This window comes from Microcaecilia unicolor, chromosome 5, assembly GCF_901765095.1.
Source record: "Microcaecilia unicolor chromosome 5, aMicUni1.1, whole genome shotgun sequence".
Taxonomy (NCBI): domain Eukaryota; kingdom Metazoa; phylum Chordata; class Amphibia; order Gymnophiona; family Siphonopidae; genus Microcaecilia; species Microcaecilia unicolor.
The window spans coordinates 312,854,895-312,882,879 of record NC_044035.1 but is presented as its reverse complement, the minus strand read 5'-3'; positions in this window follow the sequence as shown (position 1 = coordinate 312,882,879).

Here is a 27,985-nt window from a genome sequence, read left to right as displayed (position 1 = left end):
CTCATGGGCGCCCAAATCGGTATAATCGAAAGCCGATTTTGGGCGTCTCCAACTGCAGTCTGTCGTGAGAACGGACAAAGTTGACGGGGGCGTGTCGGAGGCGTGGTGAAGGCGGGACTGGGGCGTGTTTATCGGCCGAGGAGAGATGGGCGCGCTCGGCCGATAATGTAAAAAAGAAGGGCGCCAGAAGCGAGAATTTGGGTCACTTTTTCTGGACCCTTTTTTTTTTCATGAACAAGTCCCCAAAAAGTGCCCCAACTGCCCAGATGACCACTGGAGGGAATCAGGGATGACCTCCCCTGACTCCCCCAGTAGTCACTAACCCCCTCCCACAAAAAAAAAAAGAACTTTAAAAACTTTTTGCCAGCCTGTATGCCAGCCTCAAATATCATACCCAGCTCCATCACAGCAGTATGCAGGTTGTTAGTGGGTGCAGTGGACTTCAGGCAGGTGGACCCAGGCCCACCCCCCCCTACCTGTTACACTTGTGCTGGTAAATGGGAGCCCTCCAAACCGCCCCCAAAACCCACTGTACCCACATCTAGGTGCCCCCCTTCGCGGACCCGTCCACGGAGATAGACGCTCATGGAGATGGGTGTTCACGTTCGATTATGCCCCTCTATGGCTACTAGAATTTAGAATCTTTCACTTGTTATTCAAGCTGTTTAATATTTATGATTTCATGCAACCAACTCAAATCCATGACTGGTCCAATGTTGTAAGAGTAAAAGGAAATCTCTGATCTTAAACTAGCCAAAGCTAAGAACCTGGAACTTTGCCTGTGAGCCTCCAGGTCATTCTGAAAAATCAAACCTGAGTAAAGCAAAAGAGGTATGCATAGGATCTGAGGAGGTAAGACCTGAGTACCCTGTAGCACCCTCCCTCCCCCCCCCCCCCCCCCCCCCATATGTACATGATAGTAGAGGGTCACTGGGATACAGATTCCTGCCTCAGAGGTTTCATGGGTGAGATTCTCTATTTCAAGGCTCAAGCCATACTATTAAAATTAAAAGAGAAACACCAGTGCAGTAATGGCATTCCAAAAATAACATTTTATTGAACAAATGATTATTAGTTTATAGTTCCAATACCAAAGTACTGCATCTGAATATACAATAGGAGTTATTGTAAATGACTCTTTCCCCACAACTCTGGGTCACCTTTCTTTCCTCACTATGTACTTGGGGGCTCCCTCACAACCTTTTCTGGTCTTCCAGACTTCCAAAGACCCACTTGGTACCTTACAATCCAAGGCTTTGGTCTCTCCTATACCCCTTGTCTTCTCTGAAATTCATTTGATTCCTAGCTCACGGTCAAGGTGGGTAGCTTCATCATTTGTCCTCATTCTCCTTCACACAGCAAAACTCAGATCACTAACTACTTCTTGAATCTACCAGAAACACACCAACACAACTCTTCAGACTGCCTGAAGCGTCCCAACACAGCTCCTCCCCAGGGTCCTCTGCACTCCTCACAGAACATTAAAGGCAGCAAAAACAGCTTCATTTCTTGACTTTTCTAGCTCAAACTCAACAGAGAGACAACAGACTGCTCTTCTCTTTCCCTTTCTAGGGATCTAGAGGGTCTGTGTTGGCAGGATTGTAGACTCAATGGAAGGAGCAAAGCCTCCTTTAGACCTGCATGTCTGATCCCGAGGATCTGATTTGTCCTCAGGGATTACAAAAGAGATTGCTGGGAACACTACTGAACATTCTTGAATTCTGTGTGGAAGACAGGGACCATGTGTATGCTCTTTCATGTACCTGTGACCTGATGAACCCAATGAGAGAACCATGAACTCTTGAGAGTAAAGGAAATGATTCAGTTATGTGTTTGCACTGATGTTCTGGAAGATTTAACCTTGGACTGAGCTTTGAGAACTGCAAACAGGACTTCTGTATAAGTGCTGGAACTGAAATCCTCATTATGCAAATGCCCTTGAAGGTAAGGATACCATTGTGTATGATTTAAACAGGATGCTATTATGCTGTTATTTGTAGTAAAGCCAAGCTTCAACTCTTCAAATGTGTCTCTTGCAAAACCTGATCTTAATGTAAAAATAAGGAACACTGAAAACTTTGTCCTCTGAGTGGAGGAATAGTCTAGTGGTTAGTGCAGTGGATTTTGATCTTGGGGAACTGAGTTCAATTCCCACTGTAGCTCTTTGTGACTCTGGGCAAGTCACTTAACCTTCCATTGCCCCTGGTACAAAATAAGTACCTGAATATATATAAACCAATTTGAATGTAGTTGCAAAAACCTCAGAAAGGCAGTATATCAAGTCCCATTCCCTATTATGATCAGAACTACAACCCTTTATTTATTTATTTGTTGCATTTGTACCCCACATTTTCCCACCTATTTGCAGGCTCAATGTGGCTTACATAGTACCGTGAGGTGTTAGCCACCTCCGGTGATAAAACAAATACAGAGTGATGTTGTTACAGACACATTAGAGAATCAAGAGAAGAAGGGTAATATATTGTTCATTGCAAGTTTTGGTTTCATTGTGTTGCTGAGTTCAGGCACTTAAGTTGGATCAGTAGGGTATGCCTTTTCGAACAGATCGGTCTTTAGTGATTTCTGGAAGTTGAGGTGATCCTGCGTTGTCCTTATGGCTTTCTGTAATGTGTTCCATAGTTGCGTGCTTATATAGGAGAAGCTGGATCTGTAAATTGATTTGTGCTTGAGTCCCTTGCAGCTAGGGTGGTAAAAATTTAGGTATGTTCGTGGTGTTCTAATTGTGTTTCTGGTTGGTAGGTCTATGAGATCAGCCATATAACTTGGGGCTTCACCATAGATAATCTTGTGGACCAGGGTGCAGATTTTGAAAGTAATACGTTCTTTGATTGGGAGCCAGTACAGTTTTTCTCGTAGGGGTTTGGTGCTGTCGAATCGCAATTTTCCAAAGATAAGCCTAGCTGCTGTGTTTTGAGCAGTCTGTAGTTTCTTTATGAGTAGTTCTTTACATCCCGCATAAAGTCCATTGCAATAGTCAGCATGGCTTAATACCATTGATTGTATCAGGTTGCGGAAAGTTGCCCTCGGGAAGAATGGTTTCACGTGTTTAAGTTTCTTCATTGAGTGGAACATTTTCTTGATTGTAGAGTTCATTTGGGGCTCAAGTGTGAGGTTTCGGTTGATTGTGACACCAAGGGTTTTCAGGTTATCTGGAGTGGAAGAGTGGCCTAGTGGTTAGGGTTGTGGACTTTGGTCCTGAGGAACTGAGTTTGATTCCCACTTCAGGCACAGGCAGCTCCTTGTAATTCTGGGCAAGTCACTTAACCCTCCATTGCCCCATGTAAGCCACATTGAGCCTGCCATGAGTGGGAAAGCATGGGGTACAAAAAAAAACGGGAAGGGCATAGTCCAGGGTGACTAAGTTTGTGGGTATATTTGTGTTGTATTGGGATGAGAGGAGGCAGTGTGTTTTTTCTGTATTGAGTTTTAGTTGGAATGCGTTTGCCCATGAGTTCATGATGTGGAAGCCGAGGTTAATTTCATTGGTGATTTTTGTCAGATCATGTTTGAAAGGGATGTATATTGTGACGTCGTCTGCATAGATGAATGGGTTAAGGCCCTGAGTGGATAAGGACTTGGCTAATGGGATCATCATTAGGTTGAAAAGGATCGGTGATAATGGTGATCCTTGAGGTACTCCACAATCTGCCTTCCAGAGTGATGATATGGTAGAGTTCACTTTCACTTGGTAGGTTCTGGTGGTTAGGAAACCCTTAATCCAACTAAGTATGGTTCTGCCAATCCCGAAGTAGTCTAGGAGTCGGAGCAGTATACTATGGTTCACCATGTCGAATGCACTGGGCATGTCGAATTGGAGGAGAAGTATACTTTTGCCTGTTGCTATTTCCTGTTTGAATTTGGCCAGGAGGGTGGTTAGCACTGTTTCGGTGCTGTGGCAGGGTCGGAATCCTGATTGTAATTCATGTAGTATTGAGAATTTGTGTATGTAGTCGGTCAGTTGTTTGGTTACCATACTTTCCATCAACATGACTGCTAGTGGGATACATGCTACTGGGCAGTAATTGGTGATGTTGTTTGTTTTCTTTTTGGTATCTTTTGGTAAGGGGGTGAGTAGAATGTTGCCATTCTCCTTTGGGAAGAGGCCTTGTTGGAGCATGAAGTTTATATAGGATGTGATATCTGTTATGAAGCGAGCAGGGGCGAATTTTAAAAGGTGCCTGGGGCAGATGTAGTTTGCAGTGAGTGCCGGCGGCCCTGTTAATCGCCTGAGCCATTGTTTCAGTAGTGAGGAGAACAAATTTTGACCAGATACGATCTGCTGGGATGTCTCCTAAGGTTGGGTCTAAGCCATTGATGAAATTTTCGATATTGGCAGTGTTTTGAGGAAGGCTGTTTCGTAATTTTACAATTTTTTTCATTGAAGTATTTGGCTAGATCATCTGCCGATGGGATGTCTGAGTTGGTTGTGGTGACTGGGGTGGTGTCCAGTAGTTTGTGTACAAGTTGATATAGTTTTTTTATGTCTTTGTGATCTGGTCCTATTTTGGTTTTGTAGTATGACCTTTTGGCTTGTCTTATTGCGTATTTATATTTTCTATGTATTTGCTTCCAAGCGTTGAGTGTGTGATCATCTTTTATTTTTTTCCATGCTCGTTCAAACTTTCTGGTTTGTGTTTTTAGTTTTTTCAGTTCATCGTTGAACCATGATACTGGATTGTGTCTGTGCAAGGTTCTTGTTCGTAAGGGTGTCAGGTCGTCTAAAATGTTTCTACATCTTTCGTCCCATTCAGAAAGGAAGTTTATGGCGTCCGTCTGTGCTGTCCAGTCATTATTATATATAAGTTGCCAGAATGTATTCGGGTCTATTTGGTCTCTTCTAGTGTAGGTTGTTTTTCCTTGGATAGGTTACTTTAAGTAAAATATTCATGGTAATTCTCCCTTTCTTTTGCCCTAAAACCTGGTGTAAATGCAAGCAACTAACTTAGGAGCAGATTGGGCATATTCTATAACAGTGCATGAAATTTTTAGGAATGTCCATGGCCCGCCCATGCAGCTCCCATGGCCACACCCCCTTTTGAGATCTGCATTTCAGAATTTATGGGCATCACTTTACAAAATACGCTTAGAAAGTTGCATGCATAAATTCTAATTAGTGCAGATAATTGCATATTAGTGGCCAACTACCAGTGCCAAGTGGCTTGTTAATCAATTAAATTGTGTGCAATTTGGCCACACTGCCAAATTTCCAAATGCAACTTTAGTTGCACTTTATAGAATTCCCCCTTAGTATGTAAGTGTCTGACACACCCCTGACCCACCCATGCCCCCCCCCCCCCATGTTAACACCTCCTTTGCAGTTATGCTTTATAGAACTTATGCGCTAAGTTTATGGAATATTGCCTGTGCATTTATGTGCTTAACTATATATTGGTGTAAATAGTGCCAATTAATGCCACTTAAAGTTAATTTTGGCAGATAAAGTCAATTAGCGCCAACTTAAACAATTAATTATGTACTTGCATGACCAATTTTGCAATGCTAGTAACAAAATTATGTGCCCACGATTGTAGAATTAGAAAGTAAATGCATCAGTTAATCAGGAGCCTTGCATGAGAAGCGATATTTGCTCTATCAGTTAATCAGATACAGCAAATATCGCTTCTCATGCAAGGCTTCTATTACACTAGTTGGATCTTTTGCCCCATGATGTCACAAAGGGGCATTGGAGGAATGTGTAGGAAATAAATTTTGCAAGATTACAATAATTATTAGTTGCATTTTGATGGGGGTGCAAGAGAAAGGATTGTGATAGGGTTTTGATCATTTTATGCCAGAATCTGGAATTTGAACACATGTAACCAGCAAGTTCCAGTTGACCTTTAGATGATGCCTTGATGAAAAGTTTTTAGGATCTGTCACTGCTTAGATGTGCATGGGAAAAAGACTCCCAAAGCTCATCAGCCGCTGTCATCCATACCGCTGACAGCCTCCTCGAGAGCTGGAGCATGCCATCCAATTGATTAAAGTCCTGTACATTGCATGAAGATCAAATGATGCTTATCACTCTGAAGACAGTTCATGTGAACGATTCACCTCCTGGAATTTATTCATAGAGTGAAAAATATCACAAACTAACTAAAACAGAAAACCAGGAGCCCATAGATCTTCAGTTTGTGGAAGCAGAAGCATTAGGCAAGAGTTGTTCTCCTAAACACAAATTAATTCAAAATCTGTACAAATGTAAAAATGATTTCCAAATTGGCAGCTCTGATCAAAGCTTTGAATTGTTATCTATCTTACTACCGAATTACTGGCTAACTAAAGAACTAAGGGAAACCTCGTATCTTACTATTTAAAACCCACTACTATCTCCTCCTGTGCTCTTGTGCAAAACTACTTTTTTTTATTTTTAAATGCAGTGCTCAGTAGAGGGGTATCGTCCACAGGACTCTTATACAGTATTTACTGTCTTAATCCCCCTTACTCAACATCATTGCACACCTCCTTCCTTCCTATCTCTTTATCATTACTGTCAGTACTCAGCTAAATGTTGCTACTTTGGGAAAAAAGAACACCAACTCTAGTAACTATGCTTTTCCCATACCAAGGGAACCACGGAATTGTGATTGGATTTTAATTTCACTTTGGATGGGGATCCCCACAGGACAGTAACAACAACTCAACTGAAGGACACAGCCCCCGGCGGCGGGGTGTGAAAGCAGGGGGCCAGGGCTAAATCTGCGGGGGCCCATGCCCCCGTGGCCCCACCTAGCTACGCCCCTGCTGATAAGTGCTGCTGAGCAGAATATTCAGAGGTATAATCCAGATAGTGCCTCTGAATATCCTTACAGACCACCTTAGAGCTATACGAATAGTGCTGGGACAGAGCATAAATTATTATTATTACTATTAACATTTGTATAGCGCTACCAGACGCACGCAGCGCTGAACACCTGACACAGAGAGACATGGCCGGCATTTTGGAAAAATAAATACACTGACTGTGGCAGCTGAATAAATTCATATATTGCATTTTATTACTTTTATCTTTCAACTGTTGTCATAATGACAAGCTTTTCCATTATGTTTTATAGATTAAAAAACAATAGTGTACTATCAATTATTATTATTATTATTATTATTTTTTTAATACTGTGGTGTTGAGAGGAGCAGTCGGGGCACCTGTTCCATTTCTCCCATTTGGGTTTGTATAACACAGTAACATAGTAAATGATGGCAGATAAAGACCTGTACGGTCCATCCAGTCTGCCCAACAAGATAAGCTAATTTTACATGGTATGTGATACTTTATATGTATACCTGAGTTTGATTTGTCCTTGCCGTACTCAGGGCACAGACCGTAGAAGTCTGCCCAGCACTCTTCTTGTAATAAGTTCTGAAACTAACGTTGAAGCCCCTTAAAATTTACACTCCAGCCCATCCCTATCTATTCAGTCACGATCAGGGCGCAGACTGTAGAAGTCTGTCCAGCACCGGTTTTGTTTCCCAATTACCAGCATCACCACCTAATCTCTGCTAAGATTCCACGGATCCATTCATTCAAAACAGGATTCCTTTGTATTTATCCCACGCATGTTTGAATTCCATTACCGTTTTCATCTCCACCACCTCCCGCTGGGGGGCATTCCACATATCCACCACCCTCTCTGTGAAAAAATACTTCCTGACACTACTCCTGAGTCTGCCCCCCTTCAGCTCGGGAAGGGAAGAAAGCCTGAAGTGGAGTCCCAAGGATTGACAGGGGTTTAGTGTTCCCTAGGAAACAGGGAAGCCACCTAAAGGGAGAAGCCTTTAGTTTCCCCAGACTCCTATCTGCCATTCAACGGAAGGAAGGCCTCCAAAGGGAGGGGTTTGAGAACTCCTGAGTAGAAAGGAGGACACAAAGAGGAGGAGAGAGAGAAGGAACTAGAGGAAAGAACCCCAGCCCAGGGAAAGGAGCTCCCTCACAGCAGATGACTAGCAGGAGTATGCGGGCTAATAAACCTGAGGCAAAGAGGACCCCAAAGTGAAAGCTGGACTAAGGAGTTGTGAATGCTGGGTTTCCCATCCTGGGGCAAGGAGGACCCCGATCAGGAAGCTGAGCAAAGTCTAAGACCCTGGAAAGAAGTGAGGCCTGGCTGCTCAGCCCACATGGCTAAGCTCTGAAAACCAGGGCTGTAATTTCATGGTTTTGAACTGTGCTAGGAAGAAGAAGAAGGGGGGGGGGGGGGGGACTGCACAGACTGTTATTTTTCAGGACTTTGGTTAAGCAACTGCAGAGAGAATGTTTCTGCCAAAGCTAAAACTGTGTTTGTTGTTTGGAAAATGCAGAGAGAACATATCTGCCAAATCTAAAGCTGTGTTTTGTTTAGCAATCCATAATAAAGCACCATGGCATGTTTCTAAGAACTGTTCCTCATTGCTTATGTCTGGGAGAGAGAGAAACACTGAGAAAGAGAACTAAGCCAGGCCAGGTTCCCCCTGCTCATGACAATATAAAATCTGTAAAAGGCAAATAAAATTATTTTTGCATCCAATTAAGAAGGGTTATTAAGGGAAAATGCTGCATTCTGACTGGTTAAGATGAGGTTCTACTTCTTTCACTGTTAGTGATGTTACTGGGCCAGTATGGGAACAAGAATGATGTGACTAGATCATTAAGACAGAAAATTGTTTACGTCTTTTTTCTTCACATCTTAGGATAAGCGCCGCAGTTTGTCCTAAGGAATAAAAAACTATTGTACTGTTATCTGGAGGAATCCATTAGATATTGCATCTCTCAGGAGGAAATCCATTTATCTTTGTGTCTGCAGTCACGATGACAGCTACTATATGTCTCTATGACTGTAAGTGGTGCACTTCTGCATCTCCATTGTTCACATTTGTTTAAAGACGGATTATTTTCTGCTGAATTCCCCATAGAGCATAAACAGCTTGAACTTTCAGATATAATGCAAGCAGAGCACTAAAGGGTGATTTTCATACTGCCTTTGTAGCTGCAAATTCCACAGCTACTTCCATCAATTTTCCAAGGACAAGTTACAGGGTCCTTTCACCTTGAATACTGCACCTCCCCCTTTCTGATCAAAAGTACAAAGTGGACTAGATTCAGTAAATTGCACTGAAAAAAAAATTCTGCTCTCAATGCTGTTCTATAATGGGCACTCAAAGATGAGTGCTCATTATAGAACAGCATTGCGTGCCAATTTCAGCACTCAAATTTGGGTGCCAGAACTTACACCTCTTGAAATCAGTGGTAATTCCCAGTGGCCAATTAGGACACACATCCCCAGTACTCTATAACACTGTGAACAAATTTTAGGAATGCCCTTGACCCACCCATGCACCTCCCATGGCCACACCCCTTTTTGGATTGTGCGCTATGGAATTTGGGTGCACATTGTTATAGAATACTGCATAGCAAATGTACGGGCAAATTCATATTAGCGCCAATTAGTATGAATTAGTACCCAATTATTGGCACTAATTGGCTTGTTAGCCAATTTACCCCCTGCTATGTGGCAATGCCGACACAGCCCATTCACTTTGAATGGGCTGTGTCTGCATTACCACACCGGCAGCCGCTAGTGCAGCTTTGTAAAGGGGGGGGGGCAGTTAGTTGGGTGCACATCTTGGATTTCTGCCATATATAGAATCTGGGGGAATATTTGTTTTGTTAATAAATCCCTACTTACCTCTCCTCCTCAGTAATTTTCCAGCTGAATATTGGCTCTGACCACCACGGTACTGTCCAGTTAGTGCCGAGATAATCCATGGACAGAGCTTGAGGGACAACTGTATACAAAAAAGAAGAAGATCCCCCCCCCCCCCCCAGCATACCCAGAAAGGAAAAAAGAAAGAAAAGATGGGGGATGACCAATCAAATACCAACTCAAGGGTAATTTTTTTTTATTTGAATGTAGAAAACAAATATGCAATAAAACTAAAATGGTCCTTCTTATTGACAATCAACTTGTTAAAACTCAACTAGACTGAATTACTTGTGAGTCCTGAGGCAGGCACCTTCTGCACCGAAACGCAGGACTGTGTTGAGCTTTAGCAAGTTGATTTTTAAAGAAGGGCTATTTTAGTTTTATTGTATACTAGTAAAAGAGGCCCATTTCAGAGCACATGAAACGGGCGCTAGCAAGGTTTTCGTCGCCAACACCCCCTCCCTCCCTGGCCAACCCCTTCGTTGTTCTGCCATTGCTCCACCCCCAATGTCATGACGTTTGATGTGAGGGCGGGGCCCGGAGCGATTCCCCCCCCCCCTCCTCCCTCCCTGCCAACTCCTTCATTGTTCTGCCATTGCTCTGCCCTTGAGGGCGGGGCCCAGAGCGATTTTGGTGGCTTCACCACCACGAACCTTCGAACCTTTTTGAAGGAAGTCAGGGCTTGGCTTCACTGATGTCAGTGTCCTCAGAACGTTGAGGGTGAGTTTTATTATAGTAGATTTGTTTTTTACATTCAAATAAATAAGTTTTCTATTCAGTTGAAATTTGATTGGTCGTCCCCAATTTTTTCTTTCAAAGCTTGAGGGAGCCAGTACTTAACTGGTTAGTGGTGACAGTCAGCCTGCTAACCAGTTAAGTAAGCAGATAAAAGACCCTTTTACTATCCGGTGGTAGGGCTATCACTGGATTTGCACATGGGAAATTGGCCTTACCAATGATTTTCACTCAGGAGCCTGGGGGTAGTTCCAGCTTCTGGCACACGCTGTTTCCAGTGCTTTGAAATTTTAAAAATTTTCTAGACCTGGAGGTGTGCCCAGAGGTAATCGGGTAGTGCTGTGTGCTCCTAAATAGGAGATGGTAAGGGCCCCACCCCAGCAAATGGCTATGCGCCAAAGTGTTTTGTTAGCACATCAAAACCTAACTGAACTTTCCACACACAAAAAAGAGAACAATCATAAAACAAATAGTGGAAAATATATAGCTGCAATCAAATCAATAATGGAGGAGAAAAGACCTTAAAAACAAGTCAGTGGTGCTAATAATTTTCAGAAAAAGCATCCACTATGGTTGTAAATCATCATTGGCCAAAACCTCCAATTTTTTTTATAAATTTCCTTGAATTTCATAAATTTTCAAAATGTGATCTTGAAAACTTGCTCAGTGACACTCAAAACGAAAACACTTATCTTAATTCTTCAAGCCCTCATTTTGCTGATGCTTTTTCAAGCGTGTGAGTGTGCGTTCTGCTTATAATGTTCATCGCTATCTCATGTCTTTTGCTGTCTTCATCATATGCATTTTCCGCATTTCTGCTCTGTTTTCATTTTGAGCGTCACTGAGCATGTTTTTATTATGACATTTTAAAAATGTATGAAATTCAAGGAAATTTATAAACAAGTGGGGTTTTGGGCCAGTGATGATTAACAGCCATAGTAGATGTTTTTTTCCAAAAAAAAGTATTAGCACCACTGGCTTTTTTTATTTGGTCTTTTCTCCTCCATTATTGATTGTGAGAGATGTAAGGATACTACTGTTTGTTTGATTGCAACAATATATTTTCCACTATTTGTCTTTCATTAGCACATGGCCCTTTGCTGGCCCTTTAAAGAAAATTACCTTTTACCCACGGTGGTAAAAAGTGACCTTGGCATGTGGCAATCCCACATCATTTTTTTTATTACATTTGTACCCTGCGCTTTCCCACTCATGGCAGGCTCAATGCGGTGGGCAATGGAGGGTTAAGTGATTTGCCCAGAGTCACAAGGAGCTGCCTGTGCCGGGAATTGAACTCAGTTCCTCAGGAACCAAAGTCCACCACCCTAACCACTAGGCCACTCCTCCATTGGCCACTCCTCCACTCCTCCATTGGTAAATGGACTCCAAAGTTAGGACAGCAAAAGGGCTATGCTAACTTTGGGCCCTGTTTACAAACTGCGTTATAGGCGTGTTAGCATTTTTAACGCGCGTTGACCATGTACGTGCATTAACAGTGTATGTGCCTACAATATCCCTATAGGTGCCTACACGGTTAGCACGCACACTAATTGTAGGTGCATTAAAAACACTAATGCGCCTTAGTAAACAGGGTCTTTATCTACCAAGGTAACCATGCATTGGTCTGAATATCAGCTGATACACGATTAGCTTCCAGGTAACCTCTGCAACCCAGATATTCAATGACAGTACCCAGAGTTTGCCTAGTACTGAATATCTGGGCTCATTTTAGGCTACAGCTGTAAGCAGCTTAAAAATTGCTGACCACCATAGACTGAATATTGACCCCTCCCCCTAAATACCTCTGTAGAAATGGGGAAAAGGGCAACATCTGGAAAGCTGTGTGTAGTAATGCCTGAAGTATGGGAGATAAATTTCTGGATCTAGAAGGTAACTTGGATTTAGTTGTTGTCACTCACAGAAACGTGATTCATTGAAACCCAAGTCTTTTGTTGGGGAAGGGGTGATGGATTGCCTAATGGTGGTGCCAGTGGGGGTGGAGGAGGTTAGAAGTGAATCGGGTGATGTTCTTAGCAGGTTGGGAGTTGTCACTGGAGATTTAGGTTGTGATCAGGGGATCTGGGTGTTTGCCACAAATGGGGGGGGGGGGGTTTGTTTTTTTTTTTTTTTTTTTGTAAATTACCCTAAAAAATGTATAATAAAAAACAAACAAAAAACCAGTAAACACTGCAGGAAAACAGAGCTACATTTTTGTTGTCTGCACACCCCTAATAGTAGGGTTAAGAGCATAGAAAAAACCAGGTCACTGAAAGTGGTTACAGCAGAAACAAGGATAAGGAGTCATTTGGGGATATAAATTAATGTTCAGATTAGATTAGCTGGACATTTCCATCAGCCTCTTGCAAACCTGAAACAAGATGTTTTCAATTTCATGTCTATTAATAAAAGGATATACTTTATATTATTGATTGTTGATTTCATAATTTAAAATTATGTTTTAATAACAGCCTACTACAGAGTATATTTTTGGCTTTGCAATCATTTGCATCATGCTAGTTGATATATTTCCAAATGGTATGTTAAGAGGTAAATATTTCAAAGGCTTAGTCAGAAATATACAGGTATAATTGAGGTTTATATAGACAGAAAGGCTCAGTCTACTTGTGGATTTTTAGCTAGTGGTGTTATTTTAGGCAGCGACATGGCCTGTGTGGGCACAAGCCCACCCACTTTGAACTCAGGCATACCCAGCAGTGGGACATCTGTGATGTGGCTGGCAGGGGTCCCCAAGCCCCACCAGTTGAAGACTCTCAGCACCTCTCCCTCCCCTCCCCCCAGGGGCGGCCTAAGGCAAGATGACGCCTAAGGCAGGGGTGAGATGCCACGCCCCTCCCCGGCATCTCCCCCCTTCCTTCCTTCCTCCATCCTCTTCCCCGAGTTTACCTTCTTTTTCCATTTTTCAAAAGGCAACAGTGGCAGCGATTCCTATACACTGCCATGCTGCCGGCAACAGCCTCTTCTCTACTGTGGCCCGCCTCTGAGGAAACAAGAAGTCACATCAGAGAGGTGGGTCACAATAAAGAGAAGAGGCAGAATATGAGAATCGCTGCCGCCACCGCCTTTTGGAAAATGGAAAAAGATGGTAAATTAGGGGAAGGGGGTGGAGGAAAGAAGGGGGAGATGCTGCTCCAGGAAGAGTGGCACATGAGGCCCCCATCTCAGTTGACCTAAAGGTAGGGCTTCCCCTCAGGCAATCAAGGGTATCTTTAGGGTTACCATATGTCCAGTTTTACCCAGACATATCCTTTTTTTTGAGGACACTGGGGCATCCGGGCGGGTTTTGCCAGTCTGCCCATTTGTCCAGGTTTGCAGACGAATGAGCAGGATGGCAGGTGGATGGGCGGGGTGTCCTATCCTCCCCGCCCCTCCTTTACCTTATTATCATGCCCTGTTGGTCTAGTGGCCTCTTCGGGGCAGGAAAGAGCCCCCTCTTTCCTGCCTGGCGCAGCTGATGATCTGTCTTGCTCTCAGCGCCACTTCAAAATGACTGCCAAGAGTTCAAGCGGCGGCCTCGCAAGACTTCTTCAGAAGTCTTGCAAGGTCACTGCTTGAACTCTCAGCAGCCATTTTGAAGCGGCGCCAGAAGCAAGACAGGTCATCAGCCGCACTGGGCAGGAAAGAGGGGGCTCTTTCCTGCCCCGAAGTGGCCACTAGACCACCAGGGCATGAAAATAAGGTTCAGGAGGGGAGAGGTAGGTAGTGAATGGAGTCATGTGGGTGAAGGGAAGCTGGAATATTGGGGAGGAGATATACATGGGGGAGAGAGAGGGAATCTGGCTTTCTTGGGGGGGTCAAAGTGACAGGGGCAGGGCGGGGTGTGACAGGAGGCAGGGGGTGTGATGGGGCAGGGCGGGGTGTGACAGGAGGCAGAGGGTGTGATGGGGCGGGGTGGAGTGTGACAGGGGGTGGGACAGGGATCCTTTTACTAAGCTGTGGTAAGAAATGACCTTAGCGCACCCTTATGTGGGTCATTCCTGTGCACTAAGGCCATTTTGCAGCCATAAAAATGCCTTTTTCAATTCTTTTCATTATTGCTCATTTGCCAATGTTATCATTAGCACGTGGCCATTTTTAAAAATTACTGCAGCAGTACTTACTGCCACCTATTTTGTAGATGGTAAGGGCTCCCACATTATTCCTATGCTAACCAGTTAGCACGGTAATGTAGATGTGCTAACTGGTTAGCGCAGAAATGCCCACTCTCTCTGCCCATGACACCCCCCTCTTCAAATAAATTCTAAAAAAAATATTTACCGCAGAGATAGGGCCAGATTCTATATAAGGCCCCTAAAAACTCCACATGGTAAACATTTCCGCCTAAGCGTATTCTATAAGTGGCGCCTAGATTTAGGCGCGGTATATAGGATACACTTAGTTGATATCCCAGTGCCTAAAACTAGGTGTCTCCATTTACACTAATGAAAACATGGAGTAAATCCCTGTGTGTAGATTTACACACGCTGGGCCATATTCTAAAACTATGCTTATAAATGTGGGAATGCCCATGGAACACCCATTTCCCCACCTATAGCCACACCCCTTTTGAACGGCATGCATTGTAATTTAGGTGCAGTTCATTACAGAATACGCTTAGCGAGTTGTGCGTGTAAATTCTAATTATTGCCAATTAGTGCTCATTATTACTTGTTAAGTGATGTTATCAATGCTGATTAGCTTGTTAAGCCAATTAAGTTACACACATTGTTATGCAATACGCTTAGATTTTGGCGTAGAATGCTAGGCGTGCTATATAGAACCTTTTAGTGCGTGGCCATGCAAAAGATAACATGTGACACTTTCAGGTCCCGTATTAGGCCAATTTTTGTTGCATTAGGCATGTGTTAATGCTTAATGCATCTTAGCAAATGGACACTTCAGTGATGCAGTGTTTAAACAATAGAAACACTATTGCAGGGTAACTTTTCTGCTTGAATCAATTACATGTTTTTCCATAGCACAAATGTACTGACAAAACAAAACAATGCTCATGTTCCCCCAAGTAAACAATAGCAGTATTCACATTCCCCCAACAATCCCAGCCTTGCCATAACTATCCTACCCCCCTCTCCCCGTCCCTTTCAATCTTGAAATGGTCACCTTCCTGCTTATTTTCGAAGGAGAGGGCTGGCAATCTTCTGACACAAATCAGGAGATTTCCGGCCTTCTCCTAAACCCGGCCAAATCGGTATAATCGAAAGCCGATTTTGGCCGGCTTCAACTGCTTTCCGTCGCAGGGCCAGCCAAAGTTAAAGGGAGCATTTCGGCAGGGTAAGGAAGGCGGGACGGGGCGTGGTTACAAGATGGGCAGCTTCGGCCGATAATAGAAAAAAGAAGGCCGGCTCTGACGAGCACTTAGCCAGCTTTACTTGGTAGATTTATTTTTAGGACCAAGCCTCAAAAAAGTGCCGCAACTGACCAGATGACCACCAGAGGGAATCAGGGATCACCTCCCCTTACTCCCCCAGTGGTCACCAACCCCCTCCCACCCAAAAAAAAAAAAAAAAACAATAAAAACATTTTTTTGCCAGCCTCTATGCCAGCCTTAAATGTCATACCCAGCTCCATTACAGCACTATGCAGGTCCCCGGAGCAGTTTTTAGTGGGTACTGCAGTGCACTTCAGGCAGGCGGATCCAGGCCCATCCCCCCCCCCCCACCTGTTACACTTGTGGTGGTAAGTGGGAGCCCTCCAAAACCCACCCGAAACCCACTGTACCCACATGTAGGTGCCCCCGTTACCCTTTAAGGGCTATGGTAGTGTTGTACAGTTGTGGGTAGTGGGTTTGGGGGTTTTGGGGGGGCTCAGCACCCAAGGTAAGGGAGCTATGCACCTGGGAGCAATTTCTGAAGTCCACTGCAGTGCCCAGGGTGCCCGGTTGGTGTCCTGGCATGTGAGGGGGACCAGTGCACTATGAATACTGGCTCCTCCCATGACCAGATGACTTGGATTTGGCCAGGTTTGAGATGGCCGCCATTAGTTTCCATTATTGGCAAAAACCAATGGCGCCCATCTCTAACGCCGACGATCTCTAAGGCCAGCCCAAATGTTGAGATTTGGCTCGCCCCAACCGTATTATCGAAACGAAAGATAGCCGGCCATCTTGTTTCAATAATACGGTCGGGTATGCCGCTTTACGGGGCCGGCCTTAGAGATGGCTTCCCATATAGATGGCCAGCCCCATTTGATTATGTCCCTCCTTGTCTCCTCTCATGCTGATCATTGGAATAGCTTTATAATGGAGCCAGTTTGGGGGAGGGGGGGCAAGAATGGAACCCATCTCCTACTAAAGATTTCTGTAGCTGAGTCATCAGCATAGAAAAAAAACACAGAAAGAGCGTGAACGATCCAAGACAGGCAAGGGATGTTTTATGGGTGTTTATCAGTTAAAACCTAAAAACATATAACACTGTTTTGCATAAACTGCAGACACAGAAGATTCCCGGCCAGTTGGTCCATGCAGTCTGCCCAGTGATCTAATAAAGGACAGGACAGGCAAAGGGGAAATAAAGCATCTCGGACCAGGTAAACAAATCAAGCCGTTACTAGGCAAACATAGTTACGTAAAATGTACATGGAAATAAGGGCTGTTCATTCCTTATTGCCATGGACACCCAATTTTATACCAAATTTGATTCAATTTTAATAAATTGCATTGCCACATAAGTCATAAGAGCAAATGTAAATGAATCCAGCTGTACAGGTACCACCAGTACAAAACAGTACTGTTTTTAGAAACAAAAACAACACATAATTATTGAAGCCAACAATCAACTTTGAAACCAGAAGAAAGAACTGCTGGTTCTGGAAGATATGTGTAGCATGTGATTGCTTTCTGCTTTCGGAAATTCAAGTAGTCTAACTCTAATTATTAAGGCGCAACATGAATACTGTGAACAGCTTAAACTAGAACAGTAATTAGCAGAGTGAGATGCCACCTAAGTGAGCTAATAAGAGCTGGACTACGTGAGGACTGGTAAAGCTGCTTCCAATTTCATTTTTTACTATATGTTCGTCATTTGATCATTCTATATTTTTGAAAGGACAAAGCAGCATTTTCCTGTTTGTCTTAAAAGGAAGTCCTGCCTAGGGTTATCAAAGCTTGCCATCTTTTGCTAGGGTTGAATCAGGTTTATTGTTTAATAAATACTTGCTATATCACCTTTGATGTTGCCTCAGCCAAAGTGGTTTACAAGCTAATCAGAAATAAGAACAGAATGCCATAATCAAAACTGTATGTATTTCTTACAGAGTTTCTCAGTAGAGGTTCACAGCAGAAAGATAGGTGAGCAACCTGGTCTGGCCAGGACCACTGCAGGCCACTAATCTAGCATAAAAGCTTGGATGAATAAGTGAGTCTACATCTTGCTTCAGCTGGGTAGCATCTGGGGTCTAATTGGTTAGCCAGCTTACTTTGTCCTAAATCAAAAGCTCCAAACAGGGCAGTTGCTGCAGAGTGGCACCCTAGGCAAGGACTACATAGTTTGTGGTGATATATTTACATGCCCATGGGTTCAGACTCATTCAAAGGAGTAGTGTGGAGTAATACAATTGCCTTGCCTCAGACAGAGGGCAGGCAAGGAGAGAATGTACAAATAATAACCAAATATGAACTCTGGGATATGTCTTTTCGTTGGGGGAGCACTCTGGGATCTAGATCAGGTATAACAAACATCCCTCCAACTATAAACTCAAATTCTTACAGCCCAAAATATACACTGAACAGAACACAAGGCTCAGATATTATAAAAATATATAAAAGTTAATTTATTATTTTTGGTAGCAGAGAAAATAGTGTGAATCAGAGACAATGTACTTATGCTTAGTTACCCAAACTGATGGTAAAGCAATGAGTATTTATATGCCTGTCAAGGCAAGGTAAAGATGAATTCCTTCAAAAATTATAATGTTAAAGCTACTACTACTACTTAACATTTCTAAAGCGCTACCAGGGTCATGAGGCGCTGTACAATTTAACAAGGAAGGACAGTCCCTGCTCAAAGGAGCTTACAATCTAAAGGACAAAGTATGCAGTCAATCAAATTGGGGCAGTCTAGGTTTCCTGAATAGAGGTAAATGGTTATGTACCGAAAGCTACATTGAAGAGGTGGGCTTTGAGCAAGGATTTGAAGATAGGCAGGGAGGGGGCTTGGCGTATGGACTCAGGAAGTTTATTCCAAGCATAGGGTGAGGCGAGGCAGAAAGGGCGGAGCCTGGAGTTGGCGGTGGTGGAGAAGGGTACTGATAGGAGGGATTTGTCCTGTGAGCGGAGGTTATGGGTAGGCGCGTAAGGGGAGATGAAGGTAGAGAGGTAATGAGGGGCTGCAGATTGAGTGCATTTGTAGGTTAGTAGGACAAGTTTGAACTGTATGCGGTGTCTGATCGGGAGCCAGTGAAATGAATTGAGGAGAGGGGTGATGTGAGTATATCGGTCCAGGCAGAAAATAAGACGTGCAGCAGAGTTCTGAACGGATTGAAGGGGGGATAGATGGTTAAGTGGGAGGCCAGTGAGGAGTAGGTTGCAGTAGTCAAGGCGAGATGTGATAAGAGCATGGATGAGAGTTCGGGTGGTGTGCTCAGAGAGGAAGGGGCAAATTTTGCTGATGTTATAGAGAAAGAAGTGACAGGTCTTGGCTGTCTGCTGGATATGGGCAGAGAAGGAGAGGGAGGAGTCGAAGATGACTCCAAGGTTGCGGGCAGATGAGACGGGGAGGATGAGGGTGTTATCGACTGAAATAGAGAGTGGAGAGAGAGGAGAAGTGGGTTTGGGTGGAAAGACAATGAGCTCAGTTTTGGCCACGTTCAGTTTCAGGTGGCGGTTGGACATCCAAGCAGCAATGTCGGATAGGCAGGCCGATACTTTGGCCTGGGTTTCCGCAGTGATGACTGGTGTGGAGAGATAGAGCTGGGTATCGTCACCATAAAGATGAGATTAGAAACCATGAGATGAGATCAGCAAGCCCAGGGAAGAGGTGTAGATTGAAAAAAGAAGAGGTCCAAGGACAGATCCTTGAGGAACACCAACAGAGAGCGGTATGGGGGTGGAGGACGATCCATGAGAATGTACTCTGAAGGTACGGTGGGAGCGATAAGAGGAGAACCAGGAGAGGACAGAGCCCTGGAACCCAAATGAGGACAGTGCGGCAAGAAGTAAATTATGATTGACAGTGTCAAAAACAGCGGATAGGTCGAGGAGGATGAGGATGGAGTAGTGACCTTTGGATTTGGCAAGGAACAGGTCATTGCAGACTTTAGTGAGTGCCGTTTCTGTCGAGTGTAGAGGGTGAAAACCGGATTGAAGTGGATCGAGGATGGCATGAGAGGAGAGAAAATCAAGGTAGCGGCTGTGAACAGCGCGTTCAAGTATCTTGGAGAGGAAGGGTAGGAGGGAGATGGGGCGGTAGTTGGAAGGACAGGTAGGGTCTAGTGATGTTTTTTTGAGGAGTGGTGTGACTACAGCGTGCTTGAAGGTGTCAGGGACAGTTGCAGTGGAGAGAGAGAGGTTGAGGATATGACAGATGGGGGGGTGACAGTAGGAGAGATGGTGTTTAGTAAGTTGGTGGGGATGGGATCAGAGGAACAGGTGGTGCATTTCGAGGAGGAAAGAAGGTGGGTGGTTTCCTCTTCGGTGATATCAGGAAAAGAGCAGAAGGAGGCCTGGGTTGGTTGGATGAGGAAGTGAGTTAAAGGGTGAAGAGGAGGAGGTGGCTTGGTAGTGAATTCGCAGAAGTAGTCAGCCAGTGATTGAGGAGAGAGTGAGGGGGGGTGGGAGCGGAGGGCACTTTGAGGAGGGAATTAAGGGTGGCGAAGAGACGACGAAGGTTGGAGCCAAGAGAATTAGTCAATTGGGTGTAATAGTCCTGTTTGGCAAGGAATAGGGAGAACTGGAAGGGGGTAGCATGAATTTGTAATGAATGAAGTCAGTATGGGTGCAAAAATTTCTCCAGAGGCGTTCAGCAGATCGGGTGCAGGAGCGAAGGTATCGGATGCAAGGGGTCAGCCAGGGCTGAGGATTAGTACGCCTTGTGGGACGGGAGATGGATGGAGCAAGGGTATCCAGAGCAGAAGAGAGAGTGGCATTGTCAACAGCCTTGTCGACAGACTCGGAGGACATGATGGAAGGGAGGAGATTAGAGATACTAGAGGATAAGGTGGGAGGGTCGACAGCCTGGAGATTCCTGAAAGTAGTGGTTAGTGTTGGGCGAGACTGAGGGGGAGGGTGATAAAGTGTGAAGGTGATTAGGTGATGATCTGAGAGAGAAAGAGCTGAGGCGCAGAAATTGGAGGGTGAGCAGGTAGAGGAGAGGAGAGGACGAGGTCAAGACAATGGGCAGTTTGGTGAGTAGGGGTGGTGGAGCTTAGCTGGAGGTTGAAGGAGGATGTCAGAGTGAGGAACTGAGAAGCGTAAGAGTCGGATGGGTCATCAGCGTGTTGAGCCAGCTTTTAAAGGGTCAAAATTAGAATGGTGACAAAAATTACACTTTCAAACTTAACTCGTCTTGCTGCAAACACACACCTTAAGAATTTGAGAGTCCTCAGAGGTAGTTGCAGGGCTCAAGGATGAAAGCAGTCACATCTGAAAACTAAAAACTGATGTCAGATGTCAGTTGTCAGATTTCCTCCTAGAATTATTCACAGGGTTGAATTCTGAGTCCTGGACCTGGGAAATGCAGTTTCTTAGTCCAGATGTACATGGAGATCCAGGTTCTGTAGTAAAGGTCCAAGCTGTGTCCATCTCATTCCAAGATGTGAGTGAGCCAAGGTGAATATGGAAGTTCCAGGTGCTGCGGTTATTTGAGAACTCGGAGCTGTACTAAAAGCTTCAGTATGTACAGGAAAACAGCAGGTGAGAATCTACACAGCAACAAGAATCAATCCCAGGCCCTTACAGGCATGGTTTCAGCATTTGTCAATATCATTCTTCCTGCATCTTAAAGCTTCCCCATTTTGCCTGTCTACCTTAATGGTTAGAGCACTGTGGTGCTTATTTCAGAAGTATCCCCACCTGTGAATAGCAGGTTTTGCACATGTAGTTTGCATACATGTGTGAAAGCTGTTTTAGAAAGGGGTTATTTACACATGGTGATGCTCCCCATATTTACATTGCCAAGAGGTGTGGTAGAAGTGAGGAGAGAGAGGGAGTGGCCAGGGTGGACCTGCCATAGGAACATTGGTTTCCCATCTTACAAGGGGAATCCAGTAGCAGGGCCGTGCCAAGGGTCTCTGGTGCCCCCCCTTATGTATGCTATTAAGTAAGACTGGCTTTTGACCCCTTTAATGAATGCCAGAGTTTAGTTAGCAGTTAGTATGAACCAGACTAGGAATATGAGAATAACCAATCTCACTAGGGCCTCCTGGTCTCTAAGGGAACCCAGTTTAAGCTATAGATGAGACATTAATCATAAGGAAAATATAAGAGTTCTGGAGACCAAATGTCTGGCTTGAGGGGCCCCAGGTTAGAGGTCAGTTTGAGGAATACCAAACCTATGTAACTGATATTTCAAAAGTAATGATTGGTTGAGGCAAAGTGACCAATCTATTCCTTAACCAATTGGAGAGTAAGGGGGGGGCCAGGCTAGGAGGGGGCTTAGAACAGTATTTAAGTAGGAGCAGAAGCAGTTTACGTCAGAAGGAGCTCAGAAGAAAGAGAAGGACAGAAGGAACAGACAGAAGAAGGAGAAGACAGCATAAGAAGAGAAGCAGCTGAGACAAAGACACAGAGAGCTGAGAGAAAGACACAAAGAGAAGAAGAGACTTAATGCTGATGTCCTGCTTTGTTTGCTGGCAAATAAAGAAGATTACTCTCTCATTCTGGTGTGTGCTGTCTGACTCCTGAAGTATCACAAATTCATGCATCCATTCCTGCAACAGTGCCCCCCCTGCAGACTATCAGTTGGTGCCCCCCTGCCCCCGTCTCACTTCTTCATTAGATGTTTCTCCATTGCTACCTGTCTTTCCTTTAGACTGAAAACTACAGGCCAAGCCAGACCTGACAAAAGGGTCTACCACATCCTTCAATGTCAAGCATATACTAGAAAACTGTAAATTAGCTTACACAGGAAAGCAGTTTAAAAAAATAAACACAATTCCTGCTGTTTCTTAACACTGCTCTCCAGAGAAAGCACTGCCTTTATAAAGAGGCTTTTCAGTGGGACTTAGCCTATTAAAAACTACTTAACACTATTAGCATAATTAGGAATGGCCAGCCCTTGTAACTGCAGAGACCTAAGCTTTGATTATGCATGTTCCTGTCTTTGTTACAGTGGGGGGGGGGGGGGGGGGGGGGGGGGGGGGGGGGGGGGGGGTCTCCATCTCATTTACACAGTCTGACTTCCCTGGCTCACTGGGAGCCCAGTCTCTTGGAGACTGCTATACATTGCAAAATAAGATAGCAGATGTAAATACTCAAAGTGGACATATTAAAATGAAAATAAAATGATTTTTTTCTACCTTTGTTGGCTGGTGACTTTCTTTTTCTGATCATGCTGTCCCAGTATCTGATTCTGTTGCTGGTATCTGTCCTCTTAACTCTGTTTCCAAGGCTTCCTTTCCACTGTATGTATCCCTCATTGATAAGTCTCTGACTCTAAAGTTTAGCAATTTCATTAAAGCAAAATGTATTTTCAAATATCACAAACTCTCCCTATCCAAGCAGAATGTTTTATATAAAAACAAACACACAAAAAAAGCAATCAGATTTTTACTTACCAGCTATTCTACACTATACGTCAGCTAAACTTCCTCTTTGAACCTCAGCCAATTAAATGGATTCTAGCTGTAGCTATGATAATTATGTACACATCATTGCAGTCATGCCCTCTTCTCAGTGTACATGCTCAAAAAACAAAAACTTTGAACCACTTACAGATAACAATTACACTATTTATTTTTTATTTCTCCCCAGTCTCACTTGCACACCTGCCTCCAAACCTGTTCTCAGGGCCGTGCCAACAAGGTAAGCGAGGTAAGCATGGCAGGAGGGCGCCATCCTCTGGGGGGCGCCCCGCCGCACCATGCTTACCTTGCCCTCTTCTCCCCAGATCCTTTTCCTTTTTTTTTTTGTTTAAATTTACCTCTGTCCGGTGGCAGCGTAGCGTTAGTGAGGAGGCGGTGCTCCCCCGCCCTGACGTGTCAGTCTTCCCTTCACTCAGTTCCGCCTTCTTCTGACATCAGAAATGACATCAGAAGAAGGCGGGACACTGAGCGAAGGGAAGACTGACACGTCAGGGCGGGGGAGCGCCGCCTCCTTCTCACTAATGCTACGCTGCTGCCGGACAGAGGTAAATTTAAACAAAAAAAAAAGGAAAAGGATCTGGGGAGAAGAGGGCGGGTAGTGTAGCGATCATTTTCGGGGGGGGGGCGGGGCGGGGCCAACTGCAGGGGGGCGCCGGAGACCCTAGGCACGGCCCTGCCTGTTCTCTTTAATTTGAATGTTGTTCCAGCTTACCCTGAATGAAAGTTGTTCACACACCAAAGCCATAAATAGCTGTTGGTTGTACTCTTTGAAACAGCTTTAGCAGAGCAGAGTGTCTGTCTCAGCACTGGTGGGCTACCTTCACTTCCTGATGCGGGCAGGGGAGAGAGGAGAATCACAACTTCAGGTAAAAGATTTTGCAAGTGAGTGGCGCCCTCTAGAGGTCGGCGCCCCCCTGCATTGCTTACCTTGCTTACCGTGTCAGCACGGCCCTGTCCAGTAGATAGAAAAAAAACTAGACATCAGCATTTACACCTTCCCCAGGCACACATAAATGCCAGATCTAAAGGGCAGGTGCTAGTGTAAAGGTGCAACCCCACCCCCACCCCAATTGCATGGCCCACCCTCTTTCCCCCCCCCCCCCCCCCCCCCCCCCCCCCCCCCCCGCCCAGATCACAGCTTCTGGCCACAGATGTTCCACATCCACCTGCAATTGTAAAATAGCATGAGAATTCTCCATGTTCTGACCTGGACATCTAAATTACTGGGGAATTAAGAAGCTGGATCACAAGATGTCAATATAAGATGTTAGCTAAGATAAGTGCACTATAAACATATAATTATTATACTATTGGGCTCATTTTCAAATGAGAAAATTTACGTTTAACAAGTGGCATAAATCTGCATTTGAACATTTTTCTCACAAAAACATCTAAATTGGTATTTTCAAAACCAATTTCTAGATGTTTTTCTACGAAGTCCGTCAGATTTGCATTTAAATCACAAGGGAGGCATGTCAGGGGCGTGTTAAGGGCAGGATCTGGGCATTCCTAACACTTGGATGTTTTTCAGCCATAATGGAACAAAACAAAAATGTCCAGGACTAAAACTAAGACGTTTTGAGCTAGACCTGTTTTTATAATAAATAAGGCACAAAAAGGTGCCCTAAATAACCAGATGACCAGTGGAGGGAATCAGGGATGACCTCCACTTATTCCCCCAGTGGTCACTAACCACTCTCACCCCCCCCCCCCCCCCCAAATGTGATTAAAAACATTACTTGCCACCCTCTATACCACCCTCAGATGTTATACTCAGGTCCATTAGAATAGCCTGCAGGTCCCTGGAGTAGTCTAGTAGTGGTGCAGTGCACTGCAGACAGGTGGACTCGGGCTTCTACCTCCCCCTACTTGTTACACTTGTGGAAGAAACTGTGAGCCCTCTAAAACTCACCAGAAACCCACTGTACCCACATATAGGTGCCCCCTCCACCCGTAATGGCTATGGTAGTGGTGTACAGTTGGGGGTAGTGGGCTTGGGGGGGGATCAGCAGGGAGCAATGGTGAGATGTGTACCTGAGTGCATTTTATAAAGTCCACTGCAGTGCCCCCTAGGGTGCCCTTTCCTGGGATGTCTAGGGGACCAGTCTACTAAAAATGCTGGCTCCTCCTACATCCCAATGGCTTGGTTTTGTTCGTTTTGCACTTGGACGTTTTTTGTTTGAAAATGGAACAAAAAACAAAACATCCAAATGACAAAACTTTCTATTTTCGAAAACAAAAGACAGATGTTTTTCTTTTTTGAAAATGACCTTCTTTCCTATTCAGATTTTGGACGTTTTTTGCAAAACGTCCAAAGTCGGACTTAGACGTCATATTGAAAATGCCCCTCCACGTGTACTGAATGGAAAAAGTGGGGCACTTTTTGTTGGTGTTAAGATTTTGAATTTTGGACTCTGTATTTAAAAAGAGAGGTTTTTGCCAATGGTGAAGAGTAGATAATTTTTGATCAGAATCTAATATAATAAAACGCACCGTGAACGTTCTAATGAGGACAACGTTCTGTGAAGCCCTGAAGCCCTGAAGCCATCTGACGTCACTGAAGCTGTAGGGTTCGTGGATTCGTGGTGTGAAGCCTTCAAGCCAGCCAGCCGTGTCTGCCCCGCCCTCGCGAAAAAAACAAACAAATCGGGAAGCGAAACGTCAGGGAAGGAGGCGGCGCTCCCGACGTCTAGCCTTCCCTTCGCTGTGTTCCGCCTTCAAAATAAGGCGGAACACAGCGAAGGGAAAGCTAGACGTCGGGAGCGCCGCCTCCTTCCCTGACGCTTCGCTGCACGAACCGCCACGGAGGTAAAGTTAAAAAGAATTAAAAAAAAAAAAAGGGATGCATGGATGCGAAGGGGTGGGGGGGCATGGATGCGAGGCATGGATGCGAAGGGGGGGGGGAGAAGAGGGCGGGCCAGGCTGGGACATGGGAAGAGAGTAGCATGGATGCGAGGGGGGGGGGTCATGATTGGAAGGGCGAGAGGGGACTTGCTGGAAAAGGATGAATGGAGGCGGCAGGGGACAGAGGAGCATGGATGGGTATGATTTAGGAGGACAGGGCACAGGGAGAGAGGGGAATTACTGGAAATGGATGAATGGAGGGGGCAGGGGACAGAGGAGCATGGATGGGCATGGATTGGGAGGGCAGGACTCAGGGAGAGAGGGAAATTGCTGGATAGGGAAAAATGGAGGGGCCAGGTGACAGATGAGCATGGATTGGAAGGGCAGGACTCAGGGAGAGGGGAATTGCTGGATAGGGATGAATGGAGGGGACAGGTGGGCATGGATGGATATGGATTGCAGAGCAGGCCTCAGGCAGAGAGGGGAAATGCTGGATAGGGAAAAATGGAGGGGCCAGGTGACAGAGGAGCATGGATGGGCATGGATTGGAAGGGCAGGACTCAGGGAGAGGGGAATTGCTGGATAGGGATGAATGGAGGGGACAGATGGGCATGGATGGATATGGATTGCAGAGCAGGCCTCAGGCAGAGAGGGGAAATGCTGGATAGGGAAAAATGGAGGGGCCAGGTGACAGAGGAGCATGGATTGGAAGGGCAGGACTCAGGGAGAGGGGAATTGCTGCATAGGGATGAATGGAGGGGACAGATGGGCATGGATGGATATGGATTGCAGGGCAGGCCTCAGGCAGAGAGGGGAATTGCTGGATAGGGATGAATGGAGGGACCAGGTGACAGAGGAGCATGGATTGGAAGGGCAGGACTCAGGAAGAGGGGAATTGCTGGATAGGGATGAATGGAGGGCACAGATGGGCATGGATGGATATGGATTGCAGGGCAGGCCTCAGGCAGAGAGGGGAATTGCTGGATAGGGATGAATGGAGGGACCAGGTGACAGAGGAGCATGGATTGGAAGGGCAGGACTCAGGAAGAGGGGAATTGCTGGATAGGGATGAATGGAGGGCACAGATGGGCATGGATGGATATGGATTGCAGGGCAGGCCTCAGGCAGAGAGGGGAAATGCTGGATAGGGATGAATGGAGGGGGCAGGTGACAGACAAACATGGATGACCATGGATTGGGAGGGCAGGGCTCAGGGACAGAGGGGAATTGCTGGAAAAGGATGAATGGAGGGGGCAGGGGACAGATGGCCATGGATTGGGAGGGCATGGCTCACACTCTCTCTCTCATATACAATGTCTTTCTGACTCTCACTCTCACACACTCTGTCTCACACTGTATCACATTCACTCTCTATGTGCCACACAGTCACTCACACACTCGCTTGGTGTCATACACTCACTCTCACAGAGAATCTGTGTCTCACACACACTCTCTCTCTTGCCCACACACACACACACTCTCTCTCACACTGTGTCTCACATACACACTTGCACACACTCTCATTCTCACACACACTCTCTCACAAACACACTCACACCCAGACTCACTCTCTCTCTCACACACTCACACTTTCACTCTGACTCTCAAACAGTCACTCTCACATACACTCTCCCAAACATACACACTCCAAGGAAAACCTTGCTAGCGCCCGTTTCATTTGTGTCAGAAACGGGCCTTTTTTACTAGTAGCTCTATAAGTTGTTTAGACTTGGAGCTCCTGGAGGCTTTTCCTTCCTTTAGTGTTAAGTATGATTTCTTTTTGTGGTTTTGCATCTGAATTACCTTCTCCATGTCCTTCTAAAATAGGACTCCATGTCTACTTCTAAAGATGCTTCCAGTTCAGATTTTACCATCAGCCCATCCTAACAGTGATCTTGAGCACCCCTTATCTGTTCTCTAGTTCAAGCTAAAAATATCACATCCTCAATTGATTTCAG